The sequence below is a fragment of the Leptodactylus fuscus genome, chromosome 4, assembly GCF_031893055.1.
Source record: "Leptodactylus fuscus isolate aLepFus1 chromosome 4, aLepFus1.hap2, whole genome shotgun sequence".
NCBI lineage: Eukaryota > Metazoa > Chordata > Amphibia > Anura > Leptodactylidae > Leptodactylus > Leptodactylus fuscus.
In genome coordinates, this window is record NC_134268.1 from 123253402 (window position 1) to 123273533 (window position 20132).

General features: G+C 43.1%; 1 protein-coding gene across 1 annotated transcript in view; it reads right to left on the bottom strand.

Annotated features, from left to right (window-relative positions):
• LOC142200578 (uncharacterized) overlaps window positions 1–18908 on the bottom strand; it is a 91654-nt gene extending 72746 nt beyond the window's left edge. The window contains exon 1 of the mRNA XM_075271024.1: window positions 18796–18908. The gene's annotated coding sequence lies outside the window, so the exon portion shown is untranslated. The remainder of the gene's footprint in view (window positions 1–18795) is intronic.
• Window positions 18909–20132: the final 1224 nt, after the last annotated feature.

The following is a 20132-nucleotide window of genomic DNA, read 5'->3' on the forward strand; positions in this document are numbered from 1 at the left end:
AGCCGCTGCTGGCCTGAAAACCCTCCAGCAACGCCTACATCTGCCTGAACACCAGCTGTTGTGCGACGTCACCACACGCTGGAACTCAACATACCATGTGTTAAGCAGGGTGTTTGAGCAGCAGAGACCTTTGATGGAGTACCATCTCCAAAACCCAAGGGTTCCTCAAAATCAGCTCCCTCAGTTTGTCAACCAAGAGTGGCCATAGATGGCAGACTTGTGTGAAATCCTACGCAACTTTGAGGAGTACAACAAGAGGATCAGCTGTGACGACACATTAGTGAGTGTAACCATCCCGCTCCTCTGTGTGATGCGAGAATCCCTCATCGCAATCAGGGATAATGCATTGCACACTGAGGAGTCTGGGATAGGAGCAGACCCATCACAGCTAGATACTGAGAACACACTCCTGTCAGGTTCTCAGCGTGGAATGACAGAGGTTAGAGGAGGAGGATGAAGTGACAGATGATGTCATTCTCACACACAAGGCTAGTGGGGAAGTTCAGTGTGTTCCATTGCTTCAATGCGGATGGGGCGAAGGGGAGGAAGAAATGGAGAGTGACCCTTCCGGTGGGGGCAGCGAAGTCATGCCGATGAACACTCTGGCACATATGGCTGACTTCATGTTGGGCTAATTTTCCAGTGACAAACCCATTGTACACATCATGGAGAGAAACCAATACTGGATTTTTGCAATCCTCGACCTCTGGAATAAAAACAACATCTCGTCTTTTATTCCGATAGAGGGGAGGACCAATCGCATAAATGATTGCCACAAGCAACTGGTGCAGAATATAATGGAAATGTTTCCATTAACTCTCGCTGGCGGCAGAGAGGAGAGTTCCTCCAAGAGGCTAACAACTGCCATCTGGTCCACACCCACCAGGGGAACATTTTCCAAGGTGTGGGACACGTTAATGGCACCCCCACGCCAAACTACCGCCACTGAGGGGCCTAGTGTCACCAGGAGGGAAAAGTATAGGCGCATGTTGCGAGAGTATCTGGTCAATCACAGCCCTGTCCCTACACGTATTGGTTGTCGAAGTTGGACCTGTGGCTGGAACTGGCGCTTTACGCCTTGGAGATGCTGTCCTGCCCTGCCACCAGTGTGCTATCTGAAAGGGTCTTCAGCGTAGCCAGTGGCATCATCACCTATAAGCGCAGCTGTCTGTCAGCTGACAGTGCTGACCAGGGTCAGGGGATAATCATACACATTAGGGAGAGTGCTGACCAGCTGATGCTGATCAAAATGAACAGCCAAAGGATTGACCCAGGATTTGCATCTCCAACAGTGTAAAGCACCCAAACATGAAGTTAAAACTACCCCATTAAGGCTCACCTCAAGGGCCTCAATCTCTGCTGCTACAAGGCTTAACTCACCTCAAGGGCCTAAAACTCTGCTGGTACAAGGCTCAACTCACCTCAAGGACCTAAAACTCTGCTGCTACAAGGCTCAACTGACATCAAGGACCTAAAACTCTGCTGCTACAAGGCTCAATTCACCTCAAGAGGCCTCAAGTTGTAGTTCAAGTGAAGGTCTGGAGTGCTGGAGTTCTTATTATACACACCCACTAATTAACCGATCAATTAGTGAGCACATTAGTCAGGCTGTAAATGAGGATTGGGGGTATTATATGACAAGGCGGCAAAACTTTTGTCTTGCCAAAATCTGACCTGTGTTCGTTAAATGATCAATATTTTTCCAATGAAGCCAATTTATTTTCAGTTTCAGCTTTCATATGAGTCATTTCTTAAACCAATAGATCAGGGGTGCCCAATACGTCGATCGCGATCTACTGGTAGATCGCAAAGGACGTATGGGTCGATTGCGGGATGCAGGGATCCCCGGTGTCTGCTTGCTCACAGTGCAGGCTGAGAGTTCGGCTCTCACGATCCGTTCAGCCCCGCCCACATGCCCAACCCCGCCCAATACCTAGAAGGAAGAAAAATGGGAAGCACCTAAAAATATCAGGATGGATGACCAAAAAATTACATAACCTGCTAAAAAGGAAAAAGGAAACATACAAAAAGTGGAAGATGGGAACTATACCTAAGGAAGAGTACACAGCAGTCTGCAGACTCTGCAAGATAAGCATCAAAGGAGCTAAGGCTGAACACGAATTGAAGCTTGCAAAAGAGGCAAAGAGTAAGGTAAAAGGATTTTGGGGATATGTTAAAAGCAAAAGAAAAGTGAAGGAGACCATTGGAGTCCTGAAGAATGACAAAGGAGAAACAGTTAACATGGTGGAACAGCAGGTGGAGCTACTAAATTCATATTTTGTATCCGTCTTCTCCCAAGAAACTAATGGAAATATCGACATTAATGGTGATGGAGATGAGGGGAAGGAGGACTCCAAGCTGACTAGAAGCAAAGGTCTGGTAAGAGAGCACTTAGCCAAGTTACAGGAAACCAAGTCCCCAGGACCAGATGATTTACACCCTAGAGTCCTGAAAGAGATAGCAGAGGAAATAACAGAACCCCTTGCTATAATCTTCGGTAAGTCATGGGAAACAGGAGTGGTCCCTTTAGATTGGAAAAGGGCAAATGTTGTCCCCATCTACAAAAAGGGGAAAAGGGACGATCCAGGAAATTACAGGCCGGTAAGTCTGACCTCAATAGCAGGAAAAATCTTTGAGCAAATTGTCAAGGAACATTTACTTCGGTACCTGGATGGGAAGGCATTAATTAACCAGAGCCAGCACGGCTTTATGACCAATAAATCTTGTCAGACTAACCTGATTTCCTTCTACAACAAAATCACTGAATGGTTGGACCAAGGGAATGCCGTGGACATAGTATATCTTGACTTCAGTAAGGCATTTGATAAAGTATCACATAACCTTCTTATTGAAAAAATGATTAAGTATGGCTTTGACAAAAAATCAGTTAGGTGGATTCACAACTGGCTTAATGATCGGGCACAACGAGTAATACTAAATGGCTACACATCAAACTGGAAGAAAGTCAAAAGCGGGGTGCCGCAGGGCTCTGTTCTGGGCCCAGTACTTTTTAATATCTTTATAAATGATCTGGACGATGGAATTATTGGGGAACTCATAAAATTTGCAGATGATACGAAGATAGGAGGAATAGCCAACACTAGAGAGGAGAGAGAGTGTATTCAAAAGGACTTAGACACACTGGAACAATGGGCTGAGGCGAACAAAATGGTATTTAACAGGGACAAATGCAAAGTTCTACATCTGGGTAACAGAAATGTAAAAAACATATATAGTATGGGAGGAATAGAACTAAGTGATAGCATAGGGGAAAAGGACTTGGGCATAATAGTAGATCACAAATTCAACATGAGCCAACAGTGTGGTGCTGCTGCAAAAAAGGCTAATAAAATTCTGGGATGTATTAAGACAAGCATTGAATCTAGATCAAGAGAGGTCATTATTCCGCTGTACTCTTCCCTGGTCAGACCACACCTGGAATACTGTGTACAGTTCTGGGCGCCTCAATTCAAGAAAGACATCGATATATTGGAGCAAGTCCAGAGAAGAGCAACCAAAATGGTGGAAGGTCTGCAAACCATGTCCTATGAGGAGCGGCTAAAAGAACTGGGACTGTTTAGTTTGCAGAAGAGAAGGCTGAGGGGAGATTTAATAGCAGTCTACAAATATCTGAAAGGTAGTCACAGTGCAGAGGGATCTACCCTATTCTCATTAGCACAAGGAAGTACAAGAAGCAATGGGATGAAACTAAAGGGAAAGAGATACAGATTAGACATTAGGAAAAACTTTCTGACAGTGAGGGTAGTGAGAGACTGGAATAGGCTGCCACGGGAGGTGGTGGGCGCTCCATCAATGGAAATCTTCAAGCGGAATCTGGATAAACATATAGCTGGAATGATTTAGGAAAACCTGCACTCGCAGGGGGTTGGACCCGATGGCCCTTGAGGTCCCTTCCAACTCTACCATAAGAATGAGTCATCTCCTGACACTGGCAGGCGGGGCTGCCGCAGCCCCAGCCTGCCAGTGTCCAGAGATAACTCTCAGCCTGCGCTGTGAGCAAGCAGACAGTGGGGATCCCTGGGTGGCCACAGAACGCCGCTGTCTCCGGCTCTCACGATCCGTTCAGCCCCGCCCACATGCCCAACCCCGCCCACAGACACGTTCAACCCGCCCATAAGCCCACCCACTCCCGTCATAGGTCCACCCCAGCCCCGCCCACAGGCACACCCCCGGTCCCGCCCTAGTAGATCTTTTGCCTTGGTCAGCTAACAAAGTAGCTCAAAGATAGACAACCAACCAAAAGTATATGCGTAAATGCATGGGTTCCTTTTAGACTATACCAAGCCCTAAAGAAATCTGTGTCCTCACCATACACATAAAATATCCACAAGAAAAGCAATCGTGAGTATGACACTTAGTGTAAAAGGAATATATTACACATCCAGTCTTGGTCAATAAACTTGTCATAATTTTATTTATTACATCAGCTGAAAAAGTGTGAGCACCTCTGCAAAAGATGAATTTAAAGTCAGTTTATAAGCTTTTGATTCGACAACATGGATAAGTGACAGAACTTCTGTCAGGGACTGTACATAGGCAAAATAGGAAAGAGGAGGAGAACGGAGAAGGAGGAGAAGGAGGAGAAGGGGGAGGAGAAGGGGAAGAGGAAGAAGAAGAGGAAGAAGAAGTGGAAGAAAAGGAAGAAGAAGAGGAAGAAGGAAGAAGGAAGAAAGAAGAATCATCCAGAGTGCTCTTTATTTTTTTTTTCTTTAAAGAGTATAATTGTTAGGCCCCATGCACACTACCGTATGCGGGCTGCTGGTCATGATTTAACAGCACGGCCGATACATCGATGGATCGCAAATATCATCTGTATGCCGCCCATACACCCGTGCCCCATTCAGTCAGTGAAAGCACAACCGCAGAAGCGGACAAGTATAGGACCTGTCCTGAGTTATGTGGCATGGACAATTGGTCTGCACACAGATCTGTGTAACACAGGGTCATGTGCATGGCCAGTTTATTTCTTCCCCTTGTGTATTCTATATCCAACTGATTTCAATGGGAGCCTGCACCATCCTACTAATATAAAAAAATGAAAGTGTGTGTGTTTGGATGTCTGTTACTCAATCACGCAAAAACAAAATTTAACACATAGATAGTTTGTAAACTCGATTAAAACATAGGCTACTTTTTATTCTGGTAAATTACATGGCTTCACGACTGTTATGAATTTCTGCTCATATACTATATTAACCGCTTCACGACGGCTGACTGTAAATAAACGTCCTCACGGCTTGGGCTCTGTGCCGTGGGGAGGTTTATAAACGGAGCCTCTTAAGATGGGGATCGGGTCTCCCCAAGGGTCCGGAGTTCCGTGGACCCAGCGCCAACAGCTGCTGGGGTCCACGGAGACATGATCAGGACCTGATAGATTCAGGTCCCGATCATGTAGCAGCCATGTAAGGGAAAGTTTGTTGGAGTAACAAACTTTCCCTGACATGAGATGCCGCCAGCAGGTAAATGGTCCTGCGGGCGGCATCGGGAGCAGGGTGTTAGCTATATGTTAGCTAACACCCTGCTCTATATGCTCCAGAGCTCCGATCATTGTTTAACCCCTTCAGTTCCGTGATCAAACATGATCACGGAACTGAAGCGGTTCCGCGACGTTGCCGGCGTTATTGGCACCCCCCACGGCGAGATCAGGGGGTGCCGATATGTAAAACATGCAGTCTGGGGTCTGGCCAGTGACCCCAGACTGCCTGAGCTCCCCATTACCTGGTTGATCCTGCCCGAGTACTCAGGATGCCAAGCGATGCATCTGCATCGCTTGGCTTCCTGTTACAGACTGAAGACACGTGCAGCCTCTGTCTCCAGCCTGTAACATTGATTCAGCAGTAAAATCATTGCTGAATCAAGTGTCCTAAAAGGGACACACAAAAAAAGTTAAAAAAAAAGTTAAAAATAAAAGTGTTTGAAAAAAAATAAATAAAGTTATAAAGCCCCAAAAATTCCCTTTTTTCTATAGAAAATTATATTTAAAAAAACCTAAAAAATAAAAACAATGCATATTTGGTATCAACACGTCCGTAACAATCTGTACAATAGAACGAATACAATATTTAATGTACACGGTGAACGTCGGAAAAAAAAAATGGAAAAAACCCGCCGGAAGTCGTGATTTTTCGCCATCTCACCTAAGAAAATATGCTCTAACAAGTGATCAAAAAGTCATATGTACCCCACAACAGTACCAATAAAAAGCACAGGTTGTCCCGCAAAAAATAAGCCCTCAACCAACACTGTCAACCAAAAAATAAAAATGTTACACCTCTCAGAAGATGGCGATGCAAAATAACTGATTTATGTCGCAAATGTGTTTCTGTTCTGCAGAATTAGTAACACAAAAAATATAATATAAATGAGGTATCGCCGTAACCGTACCGACCCGCAGAATAAAGGTCACATGTTACTTATACTGTACACTGCATGGCGAAAAATTTAAAAGGTAAAATGCAATACCAGAATTGATTTTATTTTTTTAAATCCAGCAAAAAAAAAAAAAGAGTTAATAAAATGTATTCAATAAGTTGTAGGCACCCACAAATGGTTCATTACAAAATACATCTCATCCTACAAACAATAAGCCCTTATATGGCCACGTCACCAGAAAAAGAAAGAAAATATAGCATCTAGCAATGTGAAGACAAAAAAAACCAAAATTGCCAAATTATTAGAACACAATTGGTTGCGTCAGGAGGAGAATATATAAGCTGGGCGAGCGAATATCAGGGGACACCCCTAGTTTTATAGCTTATGAGGGAAAAGACACCAGAAGTGACCCCCAAAGAGACTCCCCCAATCATAGGAGCTATTGGGACATAGTACGGAATTTAGTGTTTGCAATGTCCTCCGCACCGCATATATATTCCTTCTTCGCCATCCCCTGTACAGTCACATCTGGGATACTAATGATCACTACACACCCTGATAAATTCTTTGAGGGGTGCAGTTTTCAAAATGGGGTCACTCCTTTGGGGAATCCCATTTTTCTGATACCTTACAGGCTCTACAAAAATGACATGTCGTCCAGATACCACACATCTGAATCTGTACTCAAAAAGCCGCATTGCGCTCCTTCCCTTCTGCGCCCTGCTGTGAGCCCAAACTGCAGTTTATGCCACATGTATGACACTGATGTACCCAGGATAACGTACGTAATGTCATATGTGGTATAAACTGATATTAGGGCACAGCTGGACACAGAAGGGAAGAAGGGTTGTTTGATTTTTGGAGCACAGACGGCTTAGCTTTTTGGACACCATGACACTTTTGCAGAGCTGAAACGCCAGTAAAGTGGAATCCCCTGATATGTGACCTTATTTTGGAAACTACACCCCTGAAGGATTTATCCAGGGGTACAGAGAGCATTTTTAACCCCCAAGTGTTGCTATAACTTATTATTCATAAATGAATATGAAGCTGATTGTGAAAGGTAAAAATAAAATTTTTTCCAGGAATACGTCATTTCACTGCGTAATATGTTGTGCCTGACTTGTATCAGAGATGAACACTCTAAAAGCTGTTGTGCCCAGGATACCCGCTTAACAGTCTTTGGAGTGTGTATCTCTGCTGACATAAGTTGGGCAAAACATATCGTACACTGAAATGGCAAATCTCTGGAAAAATCTCATTTTAAACTTCTCATTATCAGCTGCCTATTCATTTCTGGAAACTAAATAAATGCAACACTCAAGGGTTAAAAACGCTCGCTACACCACCTGATAAATCCCATCAGTGGGGTAGTGTGCAAAATGGGGTGACATGTCTGCGGATTCCACTTTATTGGCTATTCAGGGGCTTTGCAAAAGTGCCATGGTGTCCTAAAACCAAACTGTGCTCCAAAAAACAAAATAGCGCTCCTTCCCTTCTGTGCCCAAACAGCTATCTCTACCCACATATGGCATTATGTAAGTTATCTGGGGTACACCAGTGTCATGCATGTGGGCGTACACCGCCATTTGGGTACACAGCAGGGCGCAGATGTGAAAGAGCAATATGTGCTTTTGGAGTGCAGATTTAGATTCTTCATTTTTGGACACCATGTCTCATTTGCAGGGACCCTAAAATTTACCCTACAAAATGGGTCACTTCTTGGGGAATTCCAGTTTACTGTAGCCTCCAGGGCTCTACAAAAACAACATGGCGCCCAGAAAGTCCCTCTAAATCTGTACCCCAAAAGCTAAAAAGTGCAGTGAGCCCTGCTGTGTGCCCAAGCAGCAGTTTACACCCACATACATAATTTCTTGCCCCTCGGGATGGCCCACTTAATAGTTTTAGGAGTGCAGGTCTACCCCTTGATACATTCCTTGATGGGTGTAGTTTTTAAAATGGGGTCACCTTTGAGGAGTTTCCATTGTATTGATACTTTAGGGGCTCAGCAAATGAGACATGGCACCTGAAAACTATTCCAGCAACATCTGCCCTCCAAAAGCCAAACAGCGCTCTTTCCCATACAGCAGATTATGCCGGTATTGCCGTGTTCAGGAGAAATTGTTTAACAAACTATGGGGAGCTTTTTCTCCTTTAACCCCTTGTGAAAATGAAAACTTTGGAGATAAAGGGACATTTTAATAACTTTTAACCTACACATCCCAAGGTTATTAAAATCTGTGAAATGGCTATAGGGTCAAAATGCTCACTATACCCCTCAATGAATACCTTAAGGGGTCCAGTTCATAAAATGGGGTCATTTATGGGGGGTTTCAATTGTTTTGGTAACTCAAATCTTGTTTGAATGTGCAATGGACCTGAAGCATTTTGAAGCAAAAATTGTGTCTTGAAACCCAGTTGATGCTCCCTTCTTTTTGGGCCCTACTGTGCGTCTGTACATAGGATTAAGGCCACAAAGTGTACATTTTTGAACACAGGAGAAATGGGGTCATCTATTTTGGGGTGTTTTTCTTTATTTTCATGCGTTATGGGGAAAAGGCTGCCTTTAAAATGACACTTTTGTGTAAAAAAAAATATGAAAAATGTTTGTTTGACGCAATTTTTTTCAAAACCTATGGGGTCAAAATACTCACTATAACCCTCAATGAATACACCTCAAGGGGTCTAGTTTCTAAGATGGGGTCACAATTTGGCGGTTTCTACTGTTTGGACACCTAGAGGGCTCTGCAAATGGGACATGGTGCTTGATAATGATTCCAGCAAAATCTGGCCTCCAAAACCCAATTAGCGCTCTTTCCGTTCTGAGTGCTGCCATGTGTCCGTATATCAGTATACCAGAACATATAGGGTATTGTTGCATTCAATAGAAAGTGTGTAGCAATATGTGGGTTGCAATTTCTCCCTTTTGAAGATGAAAAATTGGGGGCTAAAGTGACATAATATTAGAAAAAAAATAATTTTAAACGTTCATGTCTCAATGGTAAAAAAAAAAATCTGTGAAACACTTGTAGGGTCAAAGTGCTCACTATACCCCTGGATACATTCCTTGAGGGGTCTAGTTTTCAAAATGGTGTCATTTTGAGGGGGTTTCCACTGTTATGGCACTTCAGGGGCTCTACAAATGTGACATAGTGCCTGAAACAGATTTCAGCAAAATCTGCCCTCCAAAATCCCAATAGCGCTCCTTCTGTTCTGGACCCTACAGTGTGGCCATACATCATTTAACATTCTCACTTGGAATAGTTTCATGCTTGGGGGAAATTGCTTAACCCCTTCCCGACATCCGCCGTAATAGCACCATGCCCTGCGGGTGTCAGCCGTATGTTACGGCTGAAATGCCCTGTAACACCCGCGGTCGGAACAGGGTCCAATTGCGGGTGTTAACCCCTGAGATGCCGGCGGTCAAACATGACCCCGGCATCTCCGGGGTTTCAGTATGTTATGGTTTCGAGGGGTGCCGATGTTCGTAGGGGGCAGCCCGGGGTCTGATCAGTGACTCCGGATCTGCCCCATCACTTACCCCCTCCTCGTACCTGGTTGATCCTGCCCAAAAGGAAGCTGTCAGCCCTGTGCGTCTACACAGGCTGACAGCTTCCTATACTCTGCAATACACGTGTAACACGTGTATTGCAGCGTATATCTAGTGAAGCAGAGATCAGCAGATCACTGCTTCAATCCCCAATGGGGACAGAAAAAAAAAAGTAAAAATAAAAAAAGTTTAAATAAGTTTAAAATAAATTAGAAATAAATAAAGCCCCAAAAATCCCTTTTTCCCCATATAAAATGTTTTATTATGTAAAATAAAGAAAAATAGAAAAAAAACATTACATATTTGGTATCACCGCGTCTGTAATAACCTGAACAATAAAATTAAAACTTTATTTAACCCGAACGGCAAACGTCATGAAAAAAAAAACCTAGAAAACCCGCACAAAATAATGATTATTCACCACCTTTCCCTTACAAAATGTTCAGTAAAAAGTAATCAAATGGTCAGATGAAAATCAAAATGGTACCAATAAAAAGAAGAGGTCATCCTGCAAAAAATAAGCCCTTAACCAGCTCTGTCTAGCGAAAAATAAAAATGTTATGCCTTTCAGAAGATGGCGATGCAAAAATAATTGATTTTTTTTCCCTAAGTTGAATTTTATGCTGCACAAATAGCAATGCATTAAAAAATAATATAAATGAGGTATCGCCGTAACCGTACCGACCCGCAGAATAAAGGTAACATGTTACTTATGCTGTACACTGCACAGGACAAAAAAAATAAATGCTAAAAAGCAATGCCAGAATTGATGTTTCCTTTTACATCCTACCCAGAAAGAGTTAATAAAATGTAGTCAATAAATTACAGGCACCCCAAAATGGTGGCATTGAAAAGTACATCTAATACCGCAAACAACAAGCCCTCATATGGCCACAATGCCAGAAAATAAAAATCTAACTTGTACCATGTGAAGACAAAAACCTCAAAAGTCACCCAATCATTAGGACATAAGTGGCTGCGACTAGAAGGAAATGTATAAGCTGTGCGAGCGTTTTCAGGGGACACCTCATATTTAGAGCTTATGAGAGATAATACACTAGCACTGATCCCCCAGAATGTCCCTCTTCCCCAAACGTGACCGCAGTGTGTAAACGGCGCCGGCGGCATGGGCGCCGCCATGTTTTGCCGATCGCCGCCCTCCTGAACGTCACATGAGGGCGGTGATCGGTTGCTATGACAGCCGGAAGCCTATTGAAGGCTTCCAGGCTTGTCTCTGCACTACTGCACTAGATCTATTAGACGATGCCAGAGGCATCGTCTAATAGAAGTGCTGGGATTTTGCTATTCACTGCAATACTGTAGTATTGCAGTGAATAGTATGAGCGATCAGACCCCCTAGGTTTCAAGGTACCTAGGGGGTCTGATCATAAATGTAACAGAGGAAAAAAAAAAGTTTTTAAAAGTATTAAAAAAATAAAGAAAATATAAAAGTTCAAATCACCCCCCTTTCCCTAGATTAGCTATAAAAGTAATTAAAGAACATTAAACATAAACCTATTAGGTATCCCCGCGCTCCAAAATGCCCGATCTATTAGAATATTAAAACATTTATCCCGTACTGCGAACGGCGTAGCGGCAAAAAAAATAAAATCAGCCAAAAAGCGTTTTTTTCAACACTTTGCCTCCTATAAAAAATTGAATAAAAAGTGATCAAACCATCAGATCTTTCCCCAAATGGTATCAATAGAAACGTCATCTTGCCCCGCATAAAAAGACACCACAACCAGCTCCATACATGGAAATATGAAAAAGTTACAGGTGTTAGAACATGATGACACAATTTTTTTTTTCTATTTTGCAAAGTTTATCATTTTTTTTAAAAGTATCAAAACATTTAAAATACTATATAAATTTGGTATCACCGCGTTCATACTGACATGTAGAACACAGGTAACATGTCATTTGTACCAAACAGTGAACGCTGTAAAAATTAAACCCATAAGAAAATGGCGCAAATGCATTTTTCTCCAATTGCACCTCATTCTGAATTTTTTTCCAGCTTCCCAGTACATTGCACAGCATATTGAATGGTGCCATTACAAAGTACAATTTGTCCCGTAAACAATAAGCCCAATAAGCCATCATGTGACTCTGTGAACTGACAAATGAAAATGATATGGCTCTTGAAATGTGAGGAGGGAAAAACGAAAATGCAAAACCAAAAAATGGCCTGGTCCTTAAGGGGTTAAATACTAGGTATATGTTGTTTTGGCTTATTTAAGAGATGCAGTTTTGAAAATGGGGTGATTTATGGGGGGGTTTAATACAAGGGTTTTTCAAAACCCCTTCATAACTGGATTAGTCCCTTAAAAAATGGGTTTTGGAAATGTCTTGAAAATTTTGAATATTGTTGTTTCACTTGTAAACCTTATAATGTCCGTAAAAAATAAAAGGGTGACTAAAGTTTGATGCCGACATAAAGCAGAGATCTGGGACATGAGATTTAGGATATAATTTTGGTGGTCTGACTATCTGTATGCAATGCACATCATTTCAAACTTTATAAAATGCATATTTTTCAAAATATCCACCAAATTTCCTATTTTTTCATAATTAAACACAAAACATATCAATCAAAATTTACTACTAACATGAAGTACAATGTGTTATGAAAAAAAACAATCTCAAAATCACTTTGGTAAGTTAAAGCATTCCAAAGTTATTGCCACATAAAGTGACACATGTCAGTTTTGAAAAATTGAGCTTGGTCAAAAAGTGCCATCGGCAGGAAGGGGTTAATAGAATTTAGAATGCGTTTTCTCCTTTAACCCATTGTGAATGTGTAAATTCTAGGGCTAAATGAATATATTAGTGAAATTGTAAATTTGACCTCTATTTTGTTTTAATTGCCGTGAAATGCTGAAAGGGTTAAGAAACTTCCTAAATGCAGTTATGAATTCTTAGGGGACTTTCACACTACCTTCAGTGTCCGACAGGTAGTGTCCGCTCCTAGTGTCCGTTCAAAATCTCGCACGGACATTAGGAGCGGACACTAGCTGTGTCCATGAAACTTGTCATTCACTTAAATGGCGATTGGGTGCGTTCTATTGCACTCCGTGCCTGTCCTTCACTGTCCGCTTGTAAAGATGTCTGACTTTTCAAGCGGACAGAAAAACCCGACATGTAGGTATTTTCAGTCCGCTAGAAAAATCGGACATCTTTACAAGCGGACAGTGAAGGACAGGCACGAAGTGCAAAAGAACGCACCCGATGTCCATTTAAGTGAATGACAAGTGTCATGGACACAGCTAGTGTCCGCTCCTAATGTTCGTGCGAGATTTTGAACGGACACTAGGAGCGGACACTATCTGTCGGACACTGACGGTAGTGTGAACGCTCCCTTACAGGAGTGATGTTTTTAGAATGGGTTGATTTATGGGGGTTTCTATTAGAGAGGCCTTTTAAGACACCTTCAGAAATGAACTGGTCTCTTGAAAAATGTGTGTTGGAAATATGCTTAAAAATTTTGAAAATTACTGCTTGACTTGTAAGCCTTATAACATCTGAAAAAAATGAAAGGGCAATTAAAGTTTGATGCCAATATAAAGCAGAGATATGGTAAATTAAATATATGAAGTAATTTGGGTAGTATGACATTCTACATGAAAGGCATGCAATTTCAAAGTTTGTTTACATTGTTTCTACCAATAACTAATAACCCTCTACCCCCCCCCCCCCCTCCTCCTAGAATTCTATCCCTATGTGTCCTTTTGTACATAAATATGCAGCCTTCAGAAATGGTTTTTAAATTTGCTTGAGAAATGTTGTAATCTGTCATCATTATTAGTTAGCCATTAAAACGGTATCAACTACTGAAGACTATCAAGTTTTGCTTTTTTTATATTTCCTACCCACTGGCTAACAAGGTACGAGAACAAACATGTTCCTTATAGAAATTGCTGGTAAAGCTGCTGTTATCTCTGAATGTAAGCACACAGATAACCCTGAGTCTATTGTGAAAAAGTAATTGCATTTTAACTGATCTGCTCCAGGCAGTCCCTTTAATCCAAATTGGCAGTTTGCCAATTTTAATCCTTTCACTGCCAAGGGCCTCTGGAAATTTGGCACCTCCGGTAGCCGGAGCAATTTTCACACTTTTGAGATGGACAAATCAAACCTAAATTGCAACATTAAAAAATCATCCAACATCCCCCCCCCCCATATCTATATATACTTTTTTTTTTTTTTTTTAAGTAGACACCTGCCGAATGCCACTTGGTACTGTCAGAATTGTCAGAATGCCACTTGGTACTGTATGCTAACAGGCACCATCATGCAATTGAGTTAAAGTGAATGTTTTATTTTAAAAAATGCAAATAAATGGTAATTGGTAAAAGTGGAAACTAAACAATAAATTATATGCACTAAACCTCCTAAAAATAAGAGTTTAATATGTGCAGAGTTCATACATAACTAAGGCCTATACCCGCATGCACGTGTCTTCAGAAGATCACCAGAACTGGAAGTAACAAAAATCTGCTTTGAAACTGGAAATGTTAAAAAAAAGTATCATCCTATAAGCTTGTAATCTATCATCATTATTAGTTAGCCATTAAAAAAGGTATCAACTACTGAAAACTCTCAAGTTTTTGGTCTATCCTATAACATGTAGGGATTATAAATTGTAGAAAGCAAGTGAACCCCTAAACCCTATATATTTTTGGAAAGTAAACAACCTGAAGATTACGGGTTGGGACCCTACGTCAGCACACCAGAATCCCTAAACTGCATCCCTCTATACTACTATAACCTGAAGATTACATATGTCTCAATGGGTTATCAATAGCCACATCTACCTTCATGCAACTTTTTGACAATCACAAATAATTTTTTGAAAAAATGCACTAAAACACATACTTGCACCTAAAACTCATGTTCAATCTCACATTCATATACAAAATACATTTAAAATAATAGCTTAAGGTGTAGACAATGTGTATATACAGTGCCTACAAGTAGTATTCAACCCCCTGCAGATTTAGCAGGTTTGATAAGATGCAAATAAGTTAGAGACTTCAAACTTCAAACAAGAGCAGGATTTATTAACAGATGCATAAATCTTACAAACCAAAAAGTTATGTTGCTCAGTTAAATTTTAATAAATTATAAACATAAAAGTGTGGGTCAATTATTATTCAACCCCTAGGTTTAATATTTTGTGGAATAACCCTTGTTTGCAATTACAGCTAATAATCGTCTTTTATAAGACCTGATCAGGCCGGCTTAGGTCTCTGGAGTTATCTTGGCCCACTCCTCCATGCAGCTCTTCTCCAAGTTATCTAGGTTCTTTGGGTGTCTCATGTGGACTTTAATCTTGAGCTCCTTCCACAAGTTTTCAATTGGGTTAAGGTCCGGAGACTGACTAGGCCACTGCAACACCTTGATTTTTTCCATCTTGAACCAGGCCTTGATTTTCTTGGCTGTGTGCTTTGGGTCGTTGTCTTGTTGGAAGATGAAATGACGACCCATTTTAAGATCCTTGATGGAGGAGCGGAGGTTCTTGGCCAAAATCTCCAGGTAGGCCGTGCTATCCATCTTCCCATGGATGTGGACCAGATGGCCAGGCCCCTTGGCTGAGAAGCAGCCCCACAGCATGATGCTGCCACCACCATGCTTGACTGTAGGGATGGTATTCTTGGGGTCGTATGCAGTGCCATCCAGTCTCCAAACGTCACGTGTGGTTGGCACCAAAGATCTCGATCTTGGTCTCATCAGACTGGAGAACCTTGAATCAGTCTGTCTCAGAGTCCTCCAAGTGATCATGAGCAAACTGTAGACGAGCCTTGACATGACGCTTTGAAAGTAAAGGTACCTTACGGGCTCGTCTGGAACGGAGACCATTGCGGTGGAGTACGTTACTTATGGTATTGACTAAAACCAATGTCCCCACTGCCATGAGATCTTCCCAGAGCTCCTTCCTTGTTATCCTTGGGTTAGCCTTGACTCTTCGGACAAGCCTGGCCTCGGCACGGGAGGAAACTTTCAAAGGCTGTCCAGGCCGTGGAAGGCTAACAGTAGTTCCATAAGCCTTCCACTTCCGGATGATGCTCCCAACAGTGGAGACAGGTAGGCCCAACTCCTTGGAAAGGGTTTTGTACCCCTTGCCAGCCTTGTGACCCTCCATGATCTTGTCTCTGATGGCCTTGGAATGCTCCTTTGTCTTTCCCATGTTGACCATGTATGAGTGCTGTTCACAAGTTTGGGGAGGGTCATAAATAGTCAGAAAAGGCTGGAAAAAGAGATAATTAATCCAAACATGTGAAGCTCATTGTTCTTTGTGCCTGAACTACTTCTTAATACTTTAGGGGAACCAAACAGAATTCTGGTGGTTTGAGGGGTTGAATAATAAATGACCCTCTGAATAAACTTTTCACAATTTAAAAAAAAATTAAACAAAGAAATAACATTCTTTTTTGCTGCAGTGCATTTCACACTTCCAGGCTGATCTACAGTCCAAATGTCACAATGCCAAGTTAATTCCGAATGTGTAAACCTGCTAAATCTGCAGGGGGTTGAATACTACTTGTAGGCACTGTATACACACATCAACTACAACAAGACCTCGACTCCCAAAAACACTGATACAAAAGACAGGAAAGATTTTGCTTTTATTCACTAATATGTTAAAACTCTATACTGCACCTATCAACCTATGACACCAAAATCTAACTTTTCTGAGATTGCACAGCATACCATATATAAAAACACAATTTAATAATTCTTATATGCAACCACCTTCATGCAACTTTGCAGCAAATAGAGATTACAAGCAAAAACTGCACAAAAATTCAAATTTGCCACTAAAGTGTGGCTTATGCAATACCTTTCTGCAAACAAAATGTACTTTCCAAAAAACTGTAAGATGTGAGGAGTTCATATATACCACACATGTATATATTTACAGGGGCGGGTGTTAAAGAAATGCCAAAATCGCAGAAATGTGCCAACTCATTTTGTGCATGCAAATTAGGACTTTACATAAAAATATTTTCTATCCCCTATAAAAATTTTAGCAACCTATACATTCATCTGTAGTGATAATCATTAGGTGAGATTATCATCTTTAAAATGAATCTAAAATTATCTTCATAGCCCAAACGAGTCCAGAGATATTGAAATTAGAACTAAGGACGTAGTAGCTATGTCCTCAGCTAGAGAAGTGCCACCCTGGGAGGACATAGAGCTATGTCCTCGGCAACGAAAAGGTTAAACATGCTGGGAAAAAGAAAATCTAATTTTTGTAAAACCTTGAGCGCTATGAAGGTAGCCAAAAGTCACAGACTTCTCCTCGAGCGGAGCTCAGGGGGATTGAGCAAGCTAGGTGTCAAGCGGCTCTTAGAGCTGCCGAAACGCCAGAGCAGGCGGATCATCGATGTCAACAAAAAACTCATTATATGGAGTCCCAGCAAGCTGCTGAGATGGTGGAGCAATCACAGGTACGGTGCGAGGAACAAGTTCAGCGGCAGGCCAGCTTCAGAGCTGCCTGAAACGCCGAGTAGGCGGATCATCGACGCCAACCACACACTCATTATATGGCATCCAAGCCAGCTGCTGAGATGACGGAACAATCACAGGCACAGCGCCAGTAACAAGTTCAGTGGCATGACAGCTTGAGAGCTGCCAAAAAGTCGGAGCAGGCGAACCATCAACGGCAGCAAATTGCGAAATATAGGCAGATCATCAACGCCAACAACATGCAGACAAAGTTGTGGGCAGAGGCTAGTAGCTTATATAAGGAAGCTTCAAAATCTGCATCACAGAAGTGGAGATCAATGTCAGCTCTTGAGGTGCTTCTGAAACCACAGCATGTAGTCACACACTGATTAGACCCATTGCCTGCAGATCTGCAGCTCACCAATCTGCACATACACTAAACAAATTTGAAACTCAGCCTTGAGTTTCTACCACACGTTTTCTTTCAGATCAACATGAAAAATCAGGTGTGAGAACATGCTCTTATGGTAATATGGTTGAGAATTACAGATATAGAATATTAAATCTAACATTACTAAAGGGGCTCTATCAGCAAAATTATGCTAATAGAGCCCCACACATGCGTGAATAGCCTTTAAAAAGGCTATTCAGGCACCGTAAATGTTATATTAAACCTGAACGTGCACCATGAGCGGGGGGATGCACGGTGCAACGTCAGCTTCGGGCACGCCTACCTCTTCTGACTTCTTGACGCCCTCTGGTTCCGTGTCTTCTTGTCTTCAAATCCCACGCCTGCGTAGTAGTGCTTCCCTCCGGAGCGCTACTGTGCAGACTCACTCGCTATTTTACTTAATGGCAGTTCGTGAGTGTACTGCGCAGTAGCGCTCCGGAGGGAAGCACTACTACGCAGGCGCGGGATTTGAAGACAATAAGACGGAAGAAGACACGGAACCAGAGGGTGTTACTACAAGAAGACAGAAGAGGTAGGCGTGCCCGAAGCTGACGTCGCACCGTGCATCCCCCCGCTCATGGTGCACGTTCAGGTACGATTAGCACATGTGTTTTAATGCTTTTATTTAAAAACGGGATCGGGGGTTAATATAACATTTACGGTGCCTGAATAGCCTTTTTAAAGGCTATTCAAGCATGTGTGGAGCTCTATTAGCATAATTTTGCTGATAGAGCCCCTTTAAATAAGAACTGATATTTCATGAGACAGATCATTGGTGCCAGATATCTATTGGTCAATCATGATGCTCCGTTATAGGATATCTCTCAGATACAGAGGCCGTCTAGCCAAACACGGCTCTCTACCGCCACAACCTCTTCAATCACAATGAACGATTATTTCGGTACACAAAGGGTCCATACAGACACACACATTGTGAGAGACTCACCTACATCAATAGCAACTCTGAAAATTAGAGCTAAATATCTTCGTCATAATAAAGCTACTTCCTCAGATACGGCTGCCATGCTGGATGAGCTCAGAAAGCAAAACATAACCTATTAGACAAACATGTTCTCCGAAAAAATGGCCGACCAAATACGCAACACAAAGATTCAACCAATCACGCGACTGCATCTACCCGGGGTTAAGTCACGTGACAGGTGTGATTGCCTAGGTTTCCGGAAGGAGGGTCAATGACTCCCTGCTTGTGTGGTAACGCGATGTGTGGCTGTGTGGTGAAGTCAAGTTGTTCTGGCCTCTTGTCCCTTGGTAAAGGCTAAATACTAGACACCGTAAGGACCTTCTGACGTCACGAGGTCACATGACCGGATAGGCGTGTCTTTAATTGTAAGCAGGACCTTCCACTGTATCCTGTGTAGTGGAGCAACATGGAGGGCTGCTGTGAGGTGCACGAGGTAGTGAGGGAGAAGATACAGTAGGTGGACTGCAGGGAGTAGTGGAGAGGGGGAGAGATGTGGGGTGCAGGGTGTAGTGTGGGGGAGAGACGTGGAGTGCAGGGTGTAGTGTGGGGGAGAGATGGTGGGGTTCAGGGTGTAGTGTGGGGGAGAGATGTGGGGCGCAGGGTGTAGTGTGGGGGAGAGATGTGGAGCGCAGGGTGTAGTGTGAGGGACAGATGTGGGGCGCAGGGTGTAGTGTGGGGGAGAGACGTGGGGCGCAGGGTGTAGTGTGGAGGGAGAGATGTGGGGGCGCAGGGTGTAGTGTGGGGGGAGAGATGGTGGGGCGCGGGGCGTAGTGTGGGGGGAGAGATGGTGGGGCGCGGGGCGTAGCGGTGGGGGGAGAGGTGGTGGGGCGCGGGGCGTAGCGGTGGGGGGAGAGGTGGTGGGGCGCGGGGCGTAGCGGTGGGGGGAGAGGTGGTGGGGCGCGGGGCGTAGCGGTGGGGGGAGAGGTGGTGGGGCGCGGGGCGTAGCGGTGGGGGGAGATAATGGATGCATGGTGTTCTGTAGGAGGAGAGATGCCGGGTGTACTGTGGGGGGTGGATGTGGGGTAAACAATTGACTGTGGGGGAGAGATGTGGGGTGCATGGTGAATTGGGGGGGGGATTTAGAGCTGTGTTATTTTAGGGCAGGGGTAGGGAACCTTCGGCTCTCCAGCTGCTGTGAAACTACAACTCTCATCATGCTCCATTCACTTCCATGGGAATTGCAAGAACAGCAGAGCAAGTATGCATGCTGGGAGTTGTAGTCTTGCAACAGCTGGAGAGCCGTACGTTCCCTACCCCTGCTTTAGGGGCTGACAAACTTTGGTTGATGCTTGGTGGATTTA